This window comes from Typopeltis vanoorti, chromosome 24, assembly GCF_054136105.1.
Source record: "Typopeltis vanoorti isolate ZY-2024b chromosome 24, IOZ_Tvanoo_1.0, whole genome shotgun sequence".
In the NCBI taxonomy this organism is placed as follows: domain Eukaryota; kingdom Metazoa; phylum Arthropoda; class Arachnida; order Uropygi; family Thelyphonidae; genus Typopeltis; species Typopeltis vanoorti.
Genome location: NC_143572.1, coordinates 47,367,889 through 47,381,549, shown reverse-complemented (window position 1 = coordinate 47,381,549; position 13,661 = coordinate 47,367,889). Strand labels below are relative to the sequence as shown.

Genomic DNA, 13,661 nt, shown 5'->3' with positions numbered 1-13,661 from the left:
ACAATAGTTAATTACGAAATAGGATGCAAACAATAGATTGATTTGAGAAAGTAAGAGCTGCGTGATGTTATGTATAAAACAACACAATGGTATAATTGAGGAAACATTGATAAATCATTAGCTATTTGAAAAAATATTGATGCATGTTTACGATAAGACTGAATTTTGAGTTCTTTGTGACCGTCATCTTTCTTACTTTGGACAAACTAGATGCTCTGTAGAAAAGAGAATACAAGAACACCAATCCTACATTAGCAACAGTAAATCAGACAAATCTGACTTGGCACAGCATGGAATAGATACAGACCACAGCATCCTGTGGTCTAAAACACTTACTTCATCAATGTTGGTATAAATTTGAATGCTTGTTTAAAGAAAATGATGCTGAGGCCTTATTTCACCATCTGAACTTAAATCAAAACAACTGCCTCCCTCTATCTAAGATATGGGAAAGTGTAATTTTAATCATATATCAATATATATATATACAGGGTGTTCGGGATAAATTTGACAGTTTCGTAAGGAAAAAGAAAATCTTCTTTGTATCTATTAAATTTAATGAATTGACAAAAAAACATTACAGGCAGAGTTAATTACAATACTATCAACAAGATTTACTCAAAATAACCACCATTAGCATCGATCACAGCTTCAATTCTGCTTCGGAACCTCGAACAAGCTGATGCTACAGTCTCCCTGGGAAGGGCCGCAAAAACTGTTTTAATTTTATCCATTAACTGGGCTTTTGTATTACTGGAAGTGCGATTGGTGTCTTTTTCAACTGCGCCCCATACAAAATAATCCATGGGGTTAAGGTCTGGGGAGTTTGGAGGCCAAACATTTGGACTGGTGAAGTCGTAGAAATTTTCAGACAACCATTTTTGACTTTTCCCAGAGGTGTGGCAAGGGGCCGAATCCTGCTGCCATACATACGGCCTACCATTGGCTACCCTTGTTATCCAGGGCTTGACTACAGTTAGCAACTCCACGAACAAAGCCCGAATTCCAATGCCAGGGTTCTTCAACACCTGTTCCTGCAGATTTGCGAGGAATTCTGCTGTACGAACGCAATCAGATCGTCTGCTAGGGATCTTTCTTCTTGCTACATCCTCGTAGTCACCATTGCAAGTCTCTAGTTCATGCCTGATTGTTTTTACTGTATTCAGGGAGCATTGGGCAGCAGTCGTAATATCCTTATTTTGATGGCGGGCACGAATCATCATGATACAAGTTATTCTCTTCCATGATTCAGGTGGGTTCCAGCTATCCATCCTTTCTGACATCTTGTATATGAATGAAGAAGGGTCCAAACTTTTAAATGAAGAGAAGTGTGTGTTAATACGTGTTACTTACGGAAAAATATAATTAATTATAAATATGTCAAATTTATCCCGAACACCCTGTGTGTATATATATATATACTGTATATGTCTGCGTATAAGACTCTCAAATACTACAGAAAACCCCCTCGAAATCATGGGTCGTCTTATACGGCAAGCATAAAAAGGGAAGCTTAATTTCTTGGATGAACATTTAGGCAGTTACAATACATCGTTATATAAAAAAATAGGCAGTGTTAATAAACAAATCAGATTAATTTTTTGTTACATAAATTTATTTAAAATATTTCAATAGGTGTAAGTTTTAAAAAACAAATAATAATTATTAACCTCAATTTTCATGTTAATTTTCTTCATCTGTTGAAAATAGATGAAGAAATAGATTGAATAGAATCAGATTTATTGTTTAAATGATTGTCATATGAATCCCAGTTCGAATCGAGTGAATTGATTTCGTTTTCATCGTCATCAGTGTCCCACAACAGATCATTGTTGTGCCCCAATTTATGATTATTATTCTATCTAGCAAAATTCTGCTTATCCATGTTCAACTATTATCTATGCACGAGATATCACCCCAAAATACAAATATTTAAGCTATTTCTCCCCTTAGTGGCCCTAATATTTATATTATACTGCACCTTTTGGGACATTTAGTTTGAGATATTAAATACAAAAACAAGGAGCAATTACTAAAATATGTCTGAATGTGAAACAATATTGCAGTCGTGACACTTTCTCATTTTTTAACACATTAATTTCCTGCGTGATTAGGTTCGTACGTTTTTCAAGTGGTGCATTGGGCAGCAATTTCAGAACTGTTTTATCAATGAACAAAGGTTTATTAAACTCATTAGTATGGTACAATTCGATTTCTAATATAATTCAATTCAATACTAAGAAAACATTTACAAAATAACATTAGCTTATCACAAGTAATTTGGCTATGATCCTATATGGGTATTGCGATCATGCCGCCTAAACAAATGCAACACATACAATCATATGTATAATCCCAGATCTAATTAACACTTTAGTTAACCCTATATTAGTCTGAATACGCTATATGCTGTAGCACCTGGACATATGTGATCAACTCACTCTATTTTACTATCTAAAACTATGTAGATTAAATTATCCTTTCACTGTACTAACACATAACTTTGACATTTAAAACTTTCCTATAAGTTACAATACACATGCATAAATCTCAGGACACATAATTACTTATATAATATTAATATTAACAAGCATACTTTCATTATGATCAGTCATGTACTAAAGTCCTAGTATATATTTCCTTAGTCTCTTCAACAGTTCAGTAATAGAATAATGATTACAATTACAGACGATTTTCAGTTAACACGAGATTTTTACAGTACCTTTTTCTCTTGAGTTTTTTATATTGGCCTCTACCTTTTTCCGATTGAACTATCCTGGTATGATCTCTCCTATAATCAGTCATCTCCTAAGTTCTTTTGGCATTAAGCTGTGCTTGTGTGATCTTTACTTTTCATACTTGAATTAAGAACACACTTTAGAATCATCTATACCATGGCTGTGAAACTCGCCACGTGAACACCGACTTCTTTACAGATTTCCCTTTCTTGTAGTTGTCACTGGATGATGAAACACTTAGACAATACCTTCTTCCCTTTGGCTAAATGGCATTCCTCGTTTCTTACCATAGGAAATAAGGAATCGAAATCCCACTCACTTTTGTTTCCTTGTTGTGACGATGGAGATTAACTCCAATCCCACCACTCAGGAAAACCACGTGAAACCTATACGAAAAAGCTCGTGAAGAAACTATCCGGGAAAAAAGCCCCTTTGTGTGTGTGTGTGGGGGGGGGGTTCTAACCCTTTATGGTGTGTGTGTGTGTGTACACACATCAAATAGACTGGTCTCAAACTTCTAATATTCACAAATGTTATGATGAACTTGAAAGATGTATTCTTGAGTCTAAAGAAATTAACCTCGATTCAACCGAATAGTAGCCTTAGCTACAGTTTACCTGATTCGCATAGCTCTGCTGTCCAGTGCTGCCGTTCTCATGATATCACACGCATGCATAAACATACAGCTGGAACTGTAGCGTGGACTCCAATTTAAACTGTAACTACAGTTTCTAGTAGATCTGTTGTTGTTATTATGTAATGTTTCTGTTGGATTATTGTGTATAGTTCTTTGTACTTTGACACCTGAAGAAGTTGTCATGCACCTCTTGCTTTTTCAAATCAATTTATTGTTAGTGTTCTACTTTGTAATTAATTATTGTCACCACTAGTGATGAAATTTGGTTGCCTGATTTGTATAATGGTAGAGAAATATTAGCAAAAACAATTATCGAACTTGAAGAACAGACAGAAAATTTTAAGACTGGTATTTGCACAAAAAAAAAAAAGCCATCTGAACTGCAGTCTCTTGCTTGAACTTCTGTTTGCATAATGGTCATGCAGTACATGATTTCTTTAAGAAACACCATCTTACCAAAAATATGTTGCACAATTCATGGTAACTTCATGTCTAGTAATAGGTCTAACTATTGATACTTCTATCATACTGAACTTGTCATTACCAGATGAGCAAATTCATGATAGTTATATCTTCAAAAGACTTATTGCTAATTCCTTGAGATTAGGAAATTTAGTTTGTTTTAGCCTAATTTCAGTTTCATAAAGATATTAACATTTCATAATGAAATGAACTTTAAAGGCTTGGAGGTGTAATGTCCTATGGTATTGTAATGGCACCAGTTAGGATAATCTTCAGGATTTCTATTCCACTTTTCCATGATATGATTGTTTCTGTTCTCCTAATCCAAGCATTTGTCTCCATTCAAATAACTGAAATTATTCTTGCTGTAATGATTATAACTGCTCCACTGAAAACTCTTGATCCCATCCAAGTCCTGGTTTTTCAACAAATGTGCCAAAGCAGTTCATGAGAAATATTCAGCACACGTTCAGTGGCCCAAGTTAAAACTCCACTTCTTACTCAGCTTATAGCCTGCAATAGTTTTTTTTTTAAAACTTGTTTTTGTAAGGGACAAATCTCACTAAGCTTACCTACTGTGAATAGTAGTATGCAAGCTTATATTTCCTTACCAATGTGTAAATATTCCAGAGTTCTCTGTACTCTTTCTCATACTCTTCCACCTATACATTAATGGCTCTCTCTCTCTGTAAAATCTTATCCATGGTTTTCTCGAGAAACCATGTACTGAAATGGTTCAGTCTTCAAGACCTTCCAAAACCAATGCATTAAGACACTAATCTCCTCACCATTCTCAATTGGGGCAAAGATTATCTAGTGAATTTCAGTACTGTCAGAACACAGACCTGTCTTATTACTCAGGGGGAGAAGGAAAAAAAATCTTACTTCATTGACTCTTACATCCGCTTATCCTGGCATAATATCGCATCCATAGCTTCCTCACTGTCCAAGAAAAACTTTGCATCTTTTTCGTCCAAAATGCTACTTCTTTCCTGCTCAACTCCTAACACTCAATAAATCCCAAATCCAACCAACCTTAGAATATTGTTCTCTCATTTGAGGGTGCTGCATCCAAAACCTCTCTGAGAACTCTTGATTCTGTATAGAAGAGGACAAGAATTCCCCAGGCACTCTTTCTGCATTATACCTTTTTTTATAGCTTTCATTGATGTTGCATCACCAAACTGTCCACTATTCTATTTTTCCTCAAATCACGTATGAACACAAGCACTGGTTAACTTGGTTCAACTTCAGACCCATTGAACCAACTTCTCATTTTTCTTCAGTCTGTGCAATAAGCCTTCCCTCATACTTTTTTTTTAAAATAAATATATAACTCTCTAGCTTTTCAAAAAGAAAAAATCTTTTTGAAAAGATTTTTTAATATATTCTTTTCTCCTAAACCAGTTGCCCAGCATGACACTGTATTATAGGTTTTCTGATCTCTTCGCATGCACAAGTGTGTGTGTGTGCGTGTGTGTAAAATATAAAAGTAACATTTTTTGGTGTTCATAATGTCACGAAAGTTTCTAGCTGGGAAGAAGTAGGAAAAAATTTGAACCATTACTCTACTGGTTCAAATCCTACTCTACTGCTTATGTCTCTAACAAGGAAAACTACTACTTGTTAGAAACATAAGCAGTAGAGTAACAAGTTAATCCCAAAGACAAATGTTTTTACCAAATTTTTTGGTAAAAACATTTGTCTTAGGGGAAATTTCATTCTTCTGACCTGCATCAGTTCACCTAGATCTTGGTCTTCCTTTGAGCCTTTTCCTTCCATCCTAGCTTCAAACGGTTATTTTTCAAACCTTTCCTCTGCCGTGCTGTTTGTGATCATGCACCTTATATTAGCTCTGCTTACACGTTCCTGAATGCTAACAGTATTGTGTTCCTGCTTACTATTTTTATTTTTAAATATGATTCTACCATTGATGCCTTCCGTTCAGTCCCTAATTCCTTTTAAGAACTGTGATCTCATATAATTTTTTGATCAACTTTTTTTTCCTAATCCACCTCTAATATTTATAAGCTGAAGTTTTAACACTGTCTTCTTTATATCTAGTTTATTCTCGTGGAAAGGCTTAGACGTTGGTTATGCACTTTTTTACTAAATAATTTAAGGAAATTACAACATTAACTAGGATATACATTAAAATAAATTTTAATATACTTCAATATTTCGGCAACGTCACGTTGCCATTTTCAAGAAACTTAAGAACAAGACGTGCATGCAGGCACAACAAACAGTAAGTAATGAAGAAGCAGGAAGCTATTATTTCTCCTAAAGTGTTGATGGTGTCCCCTAGTGGGCAATGTTGGTATTCTTGGGCAATTGGGCTGAAGGTCTTCTGATGTAGGTTTCCCAAATTTGAGGCAGTCTCATGCAGCCAAATTTGTTGAGGTTTGGATTGTTTCTTAGGGCTGAAGCTGATTCCATGAAAAGCCTTTCATATTTGTATTTACTATGGTGTATTATCGTGGCTTTCTTCCACCGTATTCTATGGCAGGTATCCAGTGCGTGGTCAGCAAGACCAGAGTGGTTGTATTGGTGAAACTGGATGTAGTCCTTGTGTTCTGAAATTCTGATATTTGCTGTCCTGCCTGTTTGGCCAAAGTAGCTTGCAGCTGCAAGGGACCTGGTATACACCAGGTAGGTCTGGGGGGGAGGTTGGTCTTTACTAGAGTGGATAAGGGATGCCAATTTTTTAGGTCTATAACAAGAAGTTAAGCCATGTTTTTTTAGGATTTTTGTAATTTTTTCCGGGGTGCCTCGGATATAGGGTAAGGTGATGGATTTAGAGTAATCCTTGTTGTGAGGGGGGGGGGGTTGTGGTTTACTGGTTTCAGTATTTTTTGGATTTTTTTGGGGGGGGGGGGTTTAGCCAATGGCTGAGAAAGTGTTGAGAATGTGGTTTAGTTCTGTGGTTAGGGCATTATCATTTGAACAGATAAGTTTAGTCCTATTGTGTAGTGTCTTAATGACTCCATATTGTTGTGAGGATTCAAATTCACTGTCAAATTCAAGCACCGTTTCTCTTCGCAAAAGGCTCTTCATATTTATAACCATGCCAGCCAAGCCTTGCTCAGGGAATAAATCGGCATGACTCGCCGTTTCCTGAATGATGCTAACTTAGCTATCCAGGCACTCGAAGATGACCTTTCAAGCACCTTAAGCCACGAAATTTGGTCTATTTTATACGACATGTCGTACACTGCAGCGGAGAAAGAATTTAAAAAAGTACAAGGTCGAGACATCAAAAAATTTGAAAATTTAAAAAAAACTTGATCTCGAAACCACAATTTCTTACCAAAACGGTAGTCAACCTTTTGTCATTTAGTGTGAAACCTGAAGCACTCGATGCCCTCACACATGGCCACAACTTTGCCATTGTGCCCAGAAGAATACCTGCTGAAGATATTATGATACGAATTGAATGCTGGATACGACACCTTCCAAACCACATCGCCAACAATATTAGACTGGATGTGGCTTGTGTTCTGACCAAAGCTAAACCACCAAAAGCCAACATGCCCAGTAAGGAAATTAAATCTCTACTAGAATTAAAAAAAAAACAAGAAAATAATAATCACCAAAGCTGATAAAGAAAACGCCACAGTATTGCTTAACCAAAAGGATTACACAGGTAAGCTGAAAGCTCTATTGTTAGATCTGGCTACTTACCTCCCTATCGAGTACAATCCCACCAACTCACAAATTAGAAACCTCCACAGGCTCCTTAAGAAGGTCACTTCTTGGCCTGTGGAAATCACTAACAAATTAAAACCATTTAACTCCATACCCCCTTGTATTTATGACTCCCAAAACTACATAAGGAAAATGTGTCATTACGTCCCTTAGTGGATGGCATTGATTCCCCCACATACAAACTAGCTAAACATTTGGCCAAAGCTATCTCACACTATACTGGCAACACACCTTCACACATAAAAAAAACTCAGCCTACTTTAAAGCCAGCATAGAAAACCTTACACTCAAACACACTGACGTAATGGTCAGTTTTGATATCTCCTCCTTATTCACAAATGTCCCACTCAAAGAATCCTTAGAGCTAATCCAAGCTAAATTTCCTTCCGATATCACAGCCCTATTTTAGTTCACAATGAACTTAGGCTATTTTGTTTGGCAAGGAAAATTCTACGAACAAATAGAGGGGACAGCCATGGGTTCCCCACTCTCCCCACCCTTGGCCAACTTTTATATGGAGACTTTTGAAGAGAAAGCCTTAAACTTTGCCCCACAAAAACCAACCATTTGGCTTCACTATGTTGATGATGTGTTCGCTATTTGGCCACATGATTCTGATGCATTCCTCTCCTTCCTAACACACTTAAACAACCAACACCCCAGAATCAAATTCACCCTGGAAGAAGAAAAAAAACAACTTCCTTCCTTTCTTAGACACATTAGTCACCCACCAGCCTGATGGAACCTTGGTTTTCTTAGTCTATAGAAAACCCACCCATACAGGCAGATACATTCACCAACAATCCCACCACCCCTCCTCACAACAATATGGAGTCATTAAGATGCTACACAATAGGGCTAAACTTATCTGTTCAAATGACAATGCCCTAACCACAGAACTAAACCATGTTCTGAACACTTTCTCACCCAATGGCTACCCCCCCCCCAAAAAAAAAAAAAAAATCCAAAAAATATTGAAACCAGTAAACCACAACCCCCTTTCCCCTCACAACAAGGATTACTCTAAATCCATCACCTTACCCTATATCCGAGGCACCTCGGAAAAAATTACAATCCTAAAAAAAACATGACTTAACTTCTTGTTACAGACCATATAAAAAATTGGCATCCCTTATCCACTCTACTAAAGACCAACCTCCCCCCCCCCTAGACCTACCTGGTGTATACCAGGTCCCTTGCAGCTGTAAGCTGTCCTACTTTGGCCAAACAGGCAGGACAGCAAATATCAGAATTTTAGAACATAAGGACTATATTCGGTTTCACCAATACAGCCACTCTGGTCTTGCTCACCATGCGCTGGATACCTGCCATAGAATATGATGGAAGAAAGCCACGATAATACACCGTAATAAATACAAATATGAAAGGCTTTTCATGGAATCAGCTTCAGCCCTAAGAAACAATCCAAACCTCAAGAAATTTGGCTGCATGAGACTGCCTCAAATTTGGAAAACCTACATCAGAAGACCCTCAGTCCAATCGCTCAAGAATACCTACATTGCCCGCTAGGGGGCACCATCAGGACTTCAGGAGAAATAATAGTTTCCTGCTTCTTCATTACTTACTGTTTGTTGTGCCTGCATGCACGTGTCTTGTTCTTAAGTTTCTTGAAAATGGCAACGTGACATTGCCGAAATATTGAAGTATATTAAAATTTATTTTAATGTATATCCTAGTTGACGTTGTAATTTCTTTAAATTATTTAGTAAAAAAAAATCTAGTTTAGTGGTTTGGCTAATTCCTCTCTTATTTCCATATAAATTTATTCGGTTGACTATAATAAGTTTAGTTTAATCCTTTATCCAAGTGTGAGCAAACAAAGTTTGCACCTGAAAGTATCTTCAAGACTGGAGTAAGGTAGTACAACACCTTACCGCAGATTACTCCAGTATCTTCAGGTTAGCATTACACATATCCACAAGGAGATGTGCTTTGCATTATGGGAGATACTGAGATGAGATGAGATAGGAGTGATGAGAACTTTCTCCACCTTTGCAATCAGTTGCCCGGTGTTGTACCACCTTACCCCAGTCTTGAAGATACTTTCAGGCGCAAACTTTGTTTGCTCACACTTGGATAAAGGATTAAACTAAACGTATTATAGTCTAACCAAGTGAAAAATAAACTCTTAATATCTTTCTCTGAATCCAGAGTAATTATAAGGTTGTACATCCTTTGGCAACTCCTATAGGTTGGGATGACCTCTCATTGCTTCTGTCTTGGTGTCTCCACTACTGGGCCTGGCTTCCACTGACGAGACCTCAATAAAGGTCGAAACTGGTATGGGTACTGGCCCTTGTCTTAATGCACAGCATTACACATATCCGCAAGGAGCTGTGCTTTGCATTATGGGAGATATGAGATAGGAGTGGTGAGAGCTTTCTCCACCTTTGCAACGAGTTGCCCAGTGTCGTACTACTTTACCCCAGTCCTGAAGATACTTTCAGGTGCAAACTTTGTTTGCTCACACTTGGATAAAGGATTAAACTAAACTTATTATAGTCTAACCAAGTGAAAAATAAACTCTTAACATCTTATTCAGTTGACATTGTTACCAGCATTGTTATTTAGTTTCCTTCATATTAAACTTACCATCATCACTAAAAAATTGTGGATACTGATGAAAATCAGTGATTAAAAAAATTGAAAATCTTTAGCCACTGATTAAAGATTCAATCATGGATTCTCATGGAACATTTGTTACTGCAGTTGTTTAGTTTAGAAGTAATGCCGAAGACAACTAGATTTGTTTATGGTTTATTTAATCTAATTTAACTGAAAAATAGAGATTTAATGCCTCATTTCCTTCAAATGTAGTCCACATAGATAAGTGTTTCTCAAACTTTTCTGGCTGCTGCCCACTTTTACAAAGTATAACTCAGCAGCCCACTAGTCCCATACCTACCTTTTATTGATAGGTCATACTTTTACTACCAGAGGTGAGCCTTCATATCCAGCCCTTATTGAGCAAAATTGTGAAGGAACACAACCTTAATATAGTTAAATAGAAAAATTAGGATAGGATTTCTTAGTATTAACAAAGACAAGTTGTGAGTGAATTTTCTGCCATATTATAAATGCAAAATTTTTTTTGCATAATTTCACACCTTTCATTTTATCATCATCATCAAATTCCTGCCATGTACCCTCAAGGGGTATACAGGATAGGATAGTACTACATGAAAAATTTACATCATTACTAACTTCCTATCTACAATTTTCCTCCAGATCAGTCTGTTACTTGTCAAGACTCCAACATTATCAGATCTTATATTTCTATCATCTAAGGCACTTTGTACCCTATCAAACCACCTATATCTTGGTCTTCCTCTGGGTCGTTTTCCTGCCAACCTGCCAAGAGAACACTTGTTTTGCCAATCTTTCCTCGCCCATTCTGTTTAAATGACCATACCACCTGAGATTAGCTCTGCTAACGTATTCGTGGATGCTGACAATGTCAAGTTCTTTCCTAATATCCTCATTTTTAATATGATATTGCCATTGATGCCATCTGTTCATGCCTCTAATCTTTCTCAGGACTCTCATATCTGCGGTCTATAGTCTTTGGTCAAGTGTTTTACTTCTGATCCAGCTCTCAGATCCATAAGTTAAAACTGGTTTGAACACTGTCTTGTATACAGCTAATTTAGTGTTCTGACTAATTTCTCTCTTATTCCATATGAATTTATTCAATTGAATTCCTATTATACCAGCTTTATTGATTCTGTTGTCTATTTCCATATTTAATTTACCATCTTCACTAAAAGTCGTGCCTTGATGGACCCGTGTTTCACTCAGGATTTCTCCATGAGTGCAGGTGACAAAGATGCCTCCAACGATCTCGATCTTGAGCCCCTCTCTTCCATGTTATACCCATAGATTTCACTAGTGGATCTTCCCATCTTGTAGGTGGTCTTCCTGGTTTTCTCTTTATTCTTGGTTGCCAGTTGAGTATTCTATATGTCCATCTGTTATCCCTGAGTCTGGCTATGTGACCTGCCCATCTCATCTTGCTTTCATATACTGCAGTTACCACATCTTTTATGCCTGATCTCTTTCTTAGTTCTGTGTTTCTAACATGTTCCATTCTGCTGATGGTACAAATCCTGCTTTCTATTGCATGCTGAGTTATTCTGAGAGTCTCTTCTTCTTTTCTTGTGTTCCATGTTTCTGATTCATATGTGAGTGATGGTAGAATATCACTATTAAATAGTTTTGCCTTCGGAGAGATGTCAATATTTGGATCAGTAAGTGTTTCTTTTAGTCTGTTGAATGATAGCCATGCAGCGTTCTTTCTTTTTGCTAGTTCTTCAGATAAATCGTTATTCATTTTTATTGTTTGTCCTAAGTACTTGTATGAGTCAACTTGTTCTATAAGGATGTTATCAATACATAGGTGACTGTCACTTGTGTAGATGTTTTTGATCCGTTTTGTTTTTTCTAGATTCATTTCTAAGCCTATCTTACTGCTGTTTGTGTATACTTTTTCACCCATTTCTTCTAGGTCTTTTGGGTTGTGGGATATCAGTACTAGATCATCGGCAAACATAAGAATTTGTAGCTTTTCACCATCTATGCTATTCCTCTGTTTAGGTCTATTTTTTTCAGAATGTATTCTAAAGTGCTGGTAAATAGATTTGGGGAGATCACATCACCTTGGCGGACCCCTCTCTTTATATCTATATTTATAGGTTGATCAAATAGGGTTATTTGTGTGGTCTGATTTTTGTTAATTTCTTTTATCATGTGGATATAAGTAGGATCCACATTTATTTCCAGTAAGGCACTGATGACTGCATTGTGTTCTATGGTATCAAATGCTTTTTTAAAATCAATAAAGAGGAAACATAGAGGGATTCGGTATTCTCTGCATTTTTCTGTTAGTTGTGAAATGACCTGGATATGATCTATTGTGGAGAAGCCTCTTCTGAATCCTGCCTGTTCTCTGCTGGAGTTGTCTTCTAAAGTGTTTTGGATTCTGTTCAGTATTACTCTGTTCATGATCTTATATATATATGTGAGAGAGTAGACAGATTGGACGATAGTTTTTTATGTCTTCCTTTTTCCCTTTTTTGAATAGAAGTATGGTTTTTGAGGTTTTCCATTCCTCTGGAATCTTTCTTTCTTTGAAGTACCGTGAATCTGGCAGCCAAGGCTTTGTAAATAATTGGTCCACCTTGTTGGATTTCTTCAGCCTTAATATGATCAAGTCCTGAGGCTTTTCCTTGACTCATTTTCTTAAGTTCTAGTAGCAAGGCTTATACGTTGGTTAGACATAACTGGTAATTAGTTTACGGAATTAACAACGCAAATAAAGTATATTAATTAAATGTAACTTTAATGAATCACTTCTATATTTCGGCAACGTCACATTGCCATCTTCAGGAACATAAAGATATGGTATGTGCACGCAGGCACTAACACAAAGCAAATAAGGAAGAAAGCAAGAAACTAATATTGTTCCTAAAGTCCTAATGGTGCCCTCTTGCGGGCTAATTTGGTAGTCTTGGCTGTTGGGCTGAAGTTCTCATAATGTAAGTCTCCCAAATTTGGGGTAGTTTCATGCACCCAAATTTGTTGAGGTTAGGAACGTTTTTTAGAGCTGCTGAAGATTCTTTGAATAATCTTTCGTATTTAAACTTGCTGCGATGAATTATTTTTGTTTTCTTCCAACGAATTTTATGGTGTGTTCCTAAAGTCCTAATGGTGCCCTCTTGCGGGCTAATTTGGTAGTCTTGGCTGTTGGGCTGAAGTTCTCATAATGTAAGTCTCCCAAATTTGGGGTAGTTTCATGCACCCAAATTCGTTGGAAGAAAACAAAAATAATTCATCGCAGCAAGTTTAAATACGAAAGATTATTCAAAGAATCTTCAGCAGCTCTAAAAAACGTTCCTAACCTCAACAAATTTGGGTGCATGAAACTACCCCAAATTTGGGAGACTTACATTATGAGAACTTCAGCCCAACAGCCAAGACTACCAAATTAGCCCGCAAGAGGGCACCATTAGGACTTTAGGAACAATATTAGTTTCTTGCTTTCTTCCTCATTTGCTTTGTGTTAGTGCCTGCATGCACATACCATATCTTTATGTTCC

The 13,661-nt window shown here is 36.8% G+C and overlaps 1 protein-coding gene across 1 annotated transcript in view; it reads left to right on the top strand.

Annotated features, from left to right (window-relative positions):
* Nemp (Nuclear envelope integral membrane protein) overlaps positions 1 to 13,661 on the top strand; it is a 171,365-nt gene that overhangs the window by 11,143 nt on the left and 146,561 nt on the right. The window lies entirely within an intron of this gene.